Source organism: Equus asinus, chromosome 12 (genome assembly GCF_041296235.1).
Source record: "Equus asinus isolate D_3611 breed Donkey chromosome 12, EquAss-T2T_v2, whole genome shotgun sequence".
Taxonomy (NCBI): Eukaryota; Metazoa; Chordata; class Mammalia; order Perissodactyla; family Equidae; genus Equus; species Equus asinus.
The window spans coordinates 30,311,411-30,320,344 of NC_091801.1; the positions used below are offsets into that span (position 1 = coordinate 30,311,411).

The 8,934-nt window shown below is 39.8% G+C and overlaps 1 pseudogene; it reads right to left on the reverse strand.

Moving 5' to 3' along the window:
- Window positions 1-7,509: 7,509 nt before the first annotated feature.
- LOC106829581 (etoposide-induced protein 2.4 homolog pseudogene) lies at window positions 7,510-8,536 on the reverse strand (annotated as a pseudogene).
- Between the last annotated feature and the right edge of the window lie 398 nt (window positions 8,537-8,934).

Genomic DNA, 8,934 nt, shown 5'->3' on the forward strand with positions numbered 1-8,934 from the left:
ACAGATATTTCTGAGAGGCAAGCATTGCTCCTTCAGCAAGTCAGGGCCTCACCATGCTGCAGTTCCACCACCTTCAACCAAGATTATAGCATTTCCATCCAATCTCAGATGGGAAAGGTTTTTCCAGGCCCGGGCTGATAAGGTGCACATCACTTCTACTCCCATTCCATTGGTCAGACCTCAGTCATGTGACCACATTTAAGCACATGCTTGATTAGAAAATAGCTGTGTGATCAGGAAGAAGAAGATGTAAGTTTGGTGGACAGCTAACCTCTCCTTGTCACAAAATTTATGCAAAATAAATGAGTTAACATGTATAAAGGACTTGGAGTAATAGTAGGTACCTTAAACATCACAGACAGGCTTTAAAATTTTTGCCTAACATTTAATTATGTAAATTTCCAAATATATAAAAAATTTGAACCAATTTTATAGTGAATAACCACATACGCACCACCCAGAGTCTGCATTAATACTTATCCTATTTGCTTTATTATATTTCTGTCTATCCATCTTATTCTCCATCCATTAATCTACTTCGTTTGTTCAAAGCAAGTTGCTCAGTACATTTTCCCCTTAAATACTTCGATACATACATCATCAATTAGAATTCAATATCTGTTTATGGTTTTTGCTTTTGAAGTAAATGTTACATATAACCAAATGCACAAATCTTAAATGTTGCATGTTGTGAGTTTTGATAAGTGCGTTCAGCAGTGTAGTCAAACCTCTGTTAATAAGTAGAATATTGCTATCACCATAGAAAGTTTCCCCTTGGCTTTTCCAAACTACCAGCCCACTCAAGGCAATCACTGTTCTGATTATTTCACACCATAAATACTTTTGCCTGTTCTAGAACTTAATATAAATAGGATGATACAGTATGCAATTTTTTGTGTAATGCTTCTTTCATTTAGTATAATGTTTTTGAGATTTACTCATGTCGTGTGTGTATCAGTAATTTATTCCTTTTACTTCTGAGTGGTATTCCATTGTAAGAGTATATCAGAGGGCTTTTTTCTGTATTTCTTTTGTTGGACACATGAACTATTATTAATCAAATATCATAAATATTCTTGTACATGTCCTTTTGTGGACATATGTATTCATTTGCTTTGAGTAACTACCTAGAAGTAAAATTGCTGGGCCGTGGGGTAGGTGTACATTTAGTTTTATGAGAAAATGCATATAAATGATCCTTTAAAAAAAAAAGGTTATAAGCAAAAGAATTTCCATGAGGTTAGTGATTCTTTTCACTGACTAGGTATCAGAATCCTCCATGAGGCATAAAAATAATAGATACCAAGCCCTGTTCTAAACCACCACTGAGGGGCACGGTGGGAGGTCCTTGTATTTCTAAAGCACCACAGAACATTCTCCAGTGGAGCAGCTGTTAATAACCAAGGCTCTGGGTCTTAATGAGCTGAATGACAAAAGGAGGTTTTACCTGTCTGTGTATCCTCAAAGACTAGAGTAAGGTGGAATTCATAAAGCATGTGTGACAAGTACTTGTTGAACTGAGATGTTAAACTTTGAGGCTTGAATATTAAATGTGATTATTTTGCCCTAATGAATACCTCAAATATTGGGTATAGGAATCTAAAGGCTCAGGCAAATTCAGTTAAGAATCTTATGTTACACAAGTACTTCACATTTACATTTTCAGGGTTAACACGTATAATTAAAAACTGAGGTCATATTCATCTTTATTTCTCCATAGAACCTGGCAAAGCACCTTGCACTTGCAGGTGCTCAAAAAAGACTTTTCTAATAAGTAAACAAATGAAATAAAATGGAATGGTTTTTACAATCATTTTAGTATGGAGAATGAACGCAAATTTTGAAAACCAACAGTTCTTCTGGAACATTACTGTGGTTTTAATTTTAAACATATTAAAATCACAAACAAAAAAAAGTCCATGCCTCATTATATTAGCTCCTGTGAGTCTAAAAGATCATGGAGAAATTTCAAAGGTCCAACCAACTAAAAGTCCATGAGTTCAATGTTGAATTAAACTCTAGAGAGTCAGCTACCTGTCTATGTTAACCATATATCCTGAACTTTTCCATGATTGCCTCCATTTTAAATTTCAGATTAGGTATCATTCTTATAGATTCACAGAAGGTGGTCTCTCTTCCCAACCAGACCTGGATCCTGGTAGAAAAAAATCTCTGTGAAACTGCAGAGACTCAGATGCTCTCTACTTGCCTGACTCCTGCTCTTTCCTTCACGTGGTCTTCTCTCCAAATTTCTTAGTTCCTAGGACTCTTATGAGTCCATCTCCCACCTCAAATCACCTTAGGAATCCAGAAAATATTGCATAACGTTAACTTATATTTATTTCCGTTCTATTTTTTAGTAAAACCAGTCCTAGAACTATAATGCCATACATACAGCCTATCATTTAGTTTTCTAGAGATATTAGGGGTCATTTTTCGAGGATTATGACTAAGAAAATTCAAACTATTTATACAGAAGAGGCTCATATACTTGTGACCAAGACATGCCTCCTGGTATTCATTTTTTTTTTTTGCACTCAATAAATATTTGCTGAATAAATGAATGTACTATGTGAAGTAGAAAATGCATGGTGCTATGGCAGCAGCAGACCTATATTCTGAACCATTGACTAATCAAACAAGCTTAAGTTAGTCATGTTTTTCTTACCTTGAAAATGAAAATATCTAACTCAGGATGGTTATACAGAGATGATGAGATGAAATGATTTGTAAATGATCAAGCTCTACACAAAAACGAGTCATTATTAACCTGCTAAATAATGATCTATGGGTTAGCAACCAAAAAACTTTCCTGAATACCAAAATTAAGACTCTCTATTGTCTTTGTTTAATGGTAAATTCAGGAGTCTGTCTTGGGCCAATTACCGCCTTCCTGGAAGGAAATTAAGCTCAAAACTAAAGTCTTTGTGACCTAAGGGAAGAAGTAAGTTCAGAAACTAACTCACAATACTGAGCTACGTCTGGCTGGGTCTGTATGTCAGATATACTTGGTAAAGGTTAAATCAAAATCCAGAGTGATTTTCTGGGCTGGAATTCAAAGTGTTTTTGTTAAGTTCAAGGTTCTCATTCTCAGACACAAAACGTTTTCTTAATAACATCATCATCTATGAAAAAGCAATCTTCTTTTTCTGAGAAAATCTTTCTTTGAAGATACACTCTGTTCGTTGTTAAAGAGCCAAGTCCACTAAATAATTTGAATGCTTATCTGCTGAGAGGTTTTTTCCTAAACTATTTTCCTTTAAATGTGCTTTCATGTATTGTAGAGCCCTTAGACTGAGGTTAGTTTTGCCTAGAACAATTTTATAGTGAAGTAGATCACTATAACAAAGACACAGTTGGTTTTGTCATTGCCAATACACCACAACAGTTCTAGGCTTCCGCTGCTCAATTAAACTTCATTTCATCTTTAGGTCCATGAACATGAAGTCTCAAGCACACTTTACATATAGAAACAGTTGCCTACTGAACCTACTGGTGGTGAGAAACAAGCTTCATGCTATACAATGTACAAGGTTAATAGAGTATATGGATGTGAGAATGTAATTTTGTGACTAGCCCCTGGCAAATTAAGCAGATAACTATAACCTAAGATATTTGAATATATACTTATATTCTCCAAAAAGGGCTTCCTTGTTTTCCGTGGGTCTCAATGATCCTGGCTTTTGATCTCTCCAGGCTTTGGTGGATTCAATTCAATTTGTAAGAACCAGAATGTTTCACATGGACTATCTGCGAGAAAGTACATCCTTCATAGGATTCTTTTGCTGAATTTACTCTATTGCGCCCATTATTAAAGCCTGTTCTACTTTTCCACTGGAACACAGAGTGGTCCTGTGCACCTATGGTTACTGAATCATCTTTCTTTGACCTTGCTAGTCCTTGAAGCTATTACATAAGTTCCTTTCACCTTAAAAATTCTGAAAAACACTGTGTTTGCTCACTGCATCCTTTTTAAAAAACTGTGTCTATTTCACATAGCCTGGTTTCTGTCTCACCGCTCTGGTTCTGCACAGCATTTCACAAGAGGAAGGACCAAAGAGATCACCTATTAACCCCCTTTTCACCACAGAGGAAAGTTAAGGCCTGAATAGGGCTGTTTCTTCCACATGTGGTTGATGTGTATGATCAGTACCTGGCATCTATCCTCCTGCCTAGTGGAGGGTTCTTCCAGAAGGTCCTCCCACTTCTTACAGGCTTGATAGTGCTGCTGTTTAGCACTTCCTTGGTTTCCAGCGCACTCCACGCCACTGGAGCTCCACCCTCTCCAGCCCCAAGTTTGCTCTCCCTTGATGTATTCTCTCCCTCCCCATCGCACCCCCTCTGTGGGCCTCCTCTCGGCCCCACGCTGTGACCTCACTGTCTCTCTCAGCTCTTTTTGGATGGATCTCAAAACTCCACCTGGTGCTTTGACTTACTCTCTACATTTTAGTTTCAAATCCCAATATCTCTGACTCAGTCTCCTCTTCTTCCTAAACCCTCTCTCCCTGGCAAACTTCCTATTTCTGTCACAGTTATCATAATTATCCCGGTCAGCTCTGCGGCAGCTTTGGCAGGGCCGTGGTTTCTCCACAGCCACTCACCAAGACCTATTACCCTGTCCTTTATCATGTGACTTAAAACTCTCTCTTCATTTCCACCTCCGTAGTTCACCGTTCTCATTTCCGATTTGTCTTCTCACCTTAGATCTCTCTTCCCCCACAACCCCCCTAATTCTACAGCCACTGCCAGCTCATGGTAACAACACAGTCCTTTTGAGCATTTTCTAACTCTTCTGAGTGGTTCTTTATTATGAGGTATACACATCTTACTTGATATAATCCTAACAGAAACCCTGTGAGGTAGATGCTATTATTTTGATCCCAATCTTACAGGTAGAAAGTTAAGGCTCACAGAGGCTAAGTTTACACAAGTGTGAGTGTCAAAGCTGAACTGAGAACAGGTCACCTGCCTGTGGAGCACACGGGCTTGTCTCCCACACAAGAGTGGCTTGGAATCTGGGGTCCTGGTGTCGACTCCTGGATGTGTACATGCTAGAATTCAGCTTTCCCCCTTGACCTCATTTAGTAGGAAGGACCCCAGACTTGTTATCTCATGTATGCTCTAGTTCCCAGTAACTGGGAGAGCCCCCCAGATCTGAACCCCACCTCCTTGTCTGGGACCCTGTTGACCTGTGTAATTCCTGTTACTTCTATCTTCCCTCCCCATGACACACACCTAAGAATTGCCCAGCTGCTATTTGTCCTCAATGCTGTTACCTGCCTGAGATGCCTGCTCTTATGGCTCTTGGAGTTCTGTATATAAACCTGGAGGGAGCTTTTGGTACACTGTAATCTGAACTTACAACAGCTCTCCTAAGGACCTTTTAACTCTCCAGCACCGCTTTGCCAGTGCTGATATTACCCTGGCTAGTAGTTAAGACTAGTTGATTGAGACATTGTCTTCCTCTCTAGTCTTATCCTAATTAAAATTCACACTGCCTAAGCCTGACTTCCTGAGCAGGCCAGGTCTGGTCCAGCCCAGAACTGCTTTCATTTCTTCTCTCCTTTCCGTTTTCATGCTCTTCCAGGGATCTCTCCACATCTCCACAGCCCTCCACTCTCTTGTGCACAATTATAGCAGTGCATTGTTTTCACCAAGGCAAAGGAAGTGCTGCATTAGATCAGAGATTTTCAAGCTTGGCTGCGCATCACAATCACCTGAGAACATTCAAAATACAGATGACAAGGCTGTGCTGCAGGCCTACTAAACTCTGAACCACCAACCAAGCCTTCTTTGAATCCTAAATGCTTATGCATATAATAAACAATAATTATTCCTGATGATCCTAGTTTCTTTTTTTAATTCTTCAATGAACTCATAAATTACGTAGGATATGTAAACCACCTGGCCCAAAGCCTGGCACCTAATAGGCATTCAGTAAATGCTAATTATTTCTTCTACTTTCTATTTTAGTCATCACAAGTTTTATAGCCTTTATTTGTTTAAATAAATATTTTAATAGATTTATATTTCCTATATTTCTTCCTGTTCTGTATATTTATAGCTTCTTCAGTCAAAGGCTCTCTGACTTCCTCTAGATCTTCAATTATTCCTTTCAGACTCTTTCTTTGACATTTTAATATTAACTCATTTGTTAGTCTGCATGTTTCTCAAACTTCTGCACAATTATATATTCTACCACCTACTCTTTTTTCTATTTTTAGCTTTGATCCTTGCTTCTTTATTTTTTGCTGTAATTTTCTTCCAGAAAGTAATGAAGAAGACCTTGAAATCTCAGAGCCATTGATTTGATGTGTTTTTACAATACTTTAACTTATTTAAATTACCTTTGTTGAACATTATTGGAAGACCTTGGAACTTCTTAAAACTGCAGTTTTCTGTCTGATTGGAGCAGCCTTCAGAAGTAGAAAAGGTAGAAGATAATTTCAAAGCTAAAAGAGATCTTGGATATTATCAATTCACCTGCTTCCTTTTATACATGAAGCAGCTGAGACACAGAGAGAAAGTCAGTTACCAAAGGTTACATTGCTAATTAGTGACAGACTCACTTTTAGCAATGGGGGACTGGAGGAGAGACCAGCTCAGGTTTAACTGTGAAATTTTAACATTGTACAATTGTTTTGATTTCTGCACCCCATGCCTCCATATTTAATTTCTTAAAATGACAGAAAAACATTAACCAGTTAGAGATTTTGGGTTTAATAAGTTTACTCCTTCAGCTCCTATTTGCAGCACCCAATATTCCTTTGCAATACCAGATAGACCTGGCAGCGGCCAATCGTGAATTTCTGGTCTCCAGTGTGAGAAAAGTTCAGGTTCTCTGAGTATTCTGTGTCACAGTGTCACTTGTTCAGAACTGGTACTTCCCCAGAATTGAGGAACTTTAAATGTACCAGTGAGAAAAGCTTTTTCTTCTTCAAGGAGAAGAAGGAAAATTACCCCTTAAAACCCAGGAGATCTGTTTGTAACGAGGTTTCTTCTCCTATCTCATCTCTTCAGGCTGATTTTTTTTATCAGTGGAGCAAAAGAGACCAAAAGCTATGCTGAGTTACAAGAAACAAGACAGTGGTGGCTGTGAAGGGAGTGATGTGGCGCAACTGATATACTCCTTCACCCTCTCATCCAATGTGTGTTCTTCACAGAAAACAACAAAAATAACAAATCCATAAAATATAAACAGCTAAAATTACCAAATCCATTCATCCGAGGGTGGTGGAGGGCAGGAAGGGGAGTGGGGGTAAATGGCACAGAGCAGAAAAGTATCAAATCAGTGCTGGCCCGGGGATGGCAAACGCTCAAGAGCTGTAGAAAAACCTGTGGTCCTTCCCGGCTGACTGGTGTGAAAAATCAACATACTCGTGTCAGGAAAATTCTGCCTTACATGCACCAGGGACAAAAATCCCAATTCCTCCAAGAATATGCAGAGGGCTGTTGGCAGAACGGATCCTGCCTCCTGTTCTGGGGAGAGGTGAACAGGGAAAAGAGCAGTCACACCTCCTTCCACTGCTGCCCATCCCCTCTGCAGCAGCCTCCAGTTAACAAGAGATGCTGTGAAGGGAACTCCTCTGAGCGGCTCAGGACAGACAGCAGGCAGACAGTCTTGTAGAAGAGTCTGTTGCTTAAGAGACTACCAAGAAGAGGTACAACTGGCTCTTTGCCATTCATTAAGCTGACAATGAATAAAGGAAAAAGGGTAGAGAAGAGGCAGCCACTGTTAATGTATGAGGACTGCACTGTTGTGAGGAAAGTCAGGGGCAAACCAAATCCAAGATAGTAAGGTCAATTCTTTTCTTTGTTTGACAACCGTTGTGTGTTTCAATTTCTTTATTGAACTAGTGATATTTGAAGCAGTATAATGAGTAGAGAGAGACATATGCAGTAGACTAACCAGCTGACCAACAAGATGGATGGGAAGGAAACTTAAAAACATCCCCTGGGGGAAGAAAAGAGCCTGCAGCCAACCATTGAAGAGCATGTAAACAATTGTTCGCTGACACTAGGGAATGGATGAGGCTTCCTCCTTGATGCCTCAAAGGCCAGATCAGCTCCATCTTGAAAACAAAAGGCATTGACAACTTTGCTAAACACAGACTGGGGAGCACCCAATGAGCACTGGATGTAATGGAAGGAAGAATTCCAGCCACAGCCAAACATCTCCATGTAGTGATGGGTCACCGGTAACTTGTGCTATTACTGGCTGAAGCACAGTAATAAATACTCAATGAAACAAGAAGAGACCTAATCAGAATGCTCTGCCATTCTAAGCATAGCACTGGAAACTTCCAGAAATAACTTGTGGCTCATTCTCTCGCTTCTTCTCCATATCCCACTCTCTCCACCTTGCCAGGGCACTACTTGTTCTTCTTCAATGCTGCTTTTCTCCTTTCTCCTGGATTCAAGCATCTAGTTTTGAGATAGTACAAATACCCCAGATGGAGTCTTTCATTCCCATGGCAAGGTCCTGGAGATAGGTTTTCACATTGTCAGCCATCTCTTCACCACCCAAAATATCAACTACACAGTGTGAAGGGAAGGACCTCCAAATCTCTCATTATGAAGGACCTGGCAGCCCTGGAAGGACCATCACCCACCACAGGCTGCTTGCCTTCTCCTTACCTGGTTGCCCCTAATACCGGTGTTCCCAGAGCCACATTCCCTTTCCATGATGGAGTGCTCTGGGCTGGTTATTGGACTTCCTCCCTTTTCTAGCCACTCTTGTTCTCCTAGTGATCACATAGAGTGCTATAGAGTGCACTGGTACCGTATATACTGATCGATCCCAATTATTTCTTCAGCACAGACCTCTCTCCTCAACCCCAGAGAATATACATCTAACTACCTACTAAACATCTCCATTTGATTAGTTAACGGCTATCTCATAATTAACATATCCAACATGAGCTTTCCCCCAAA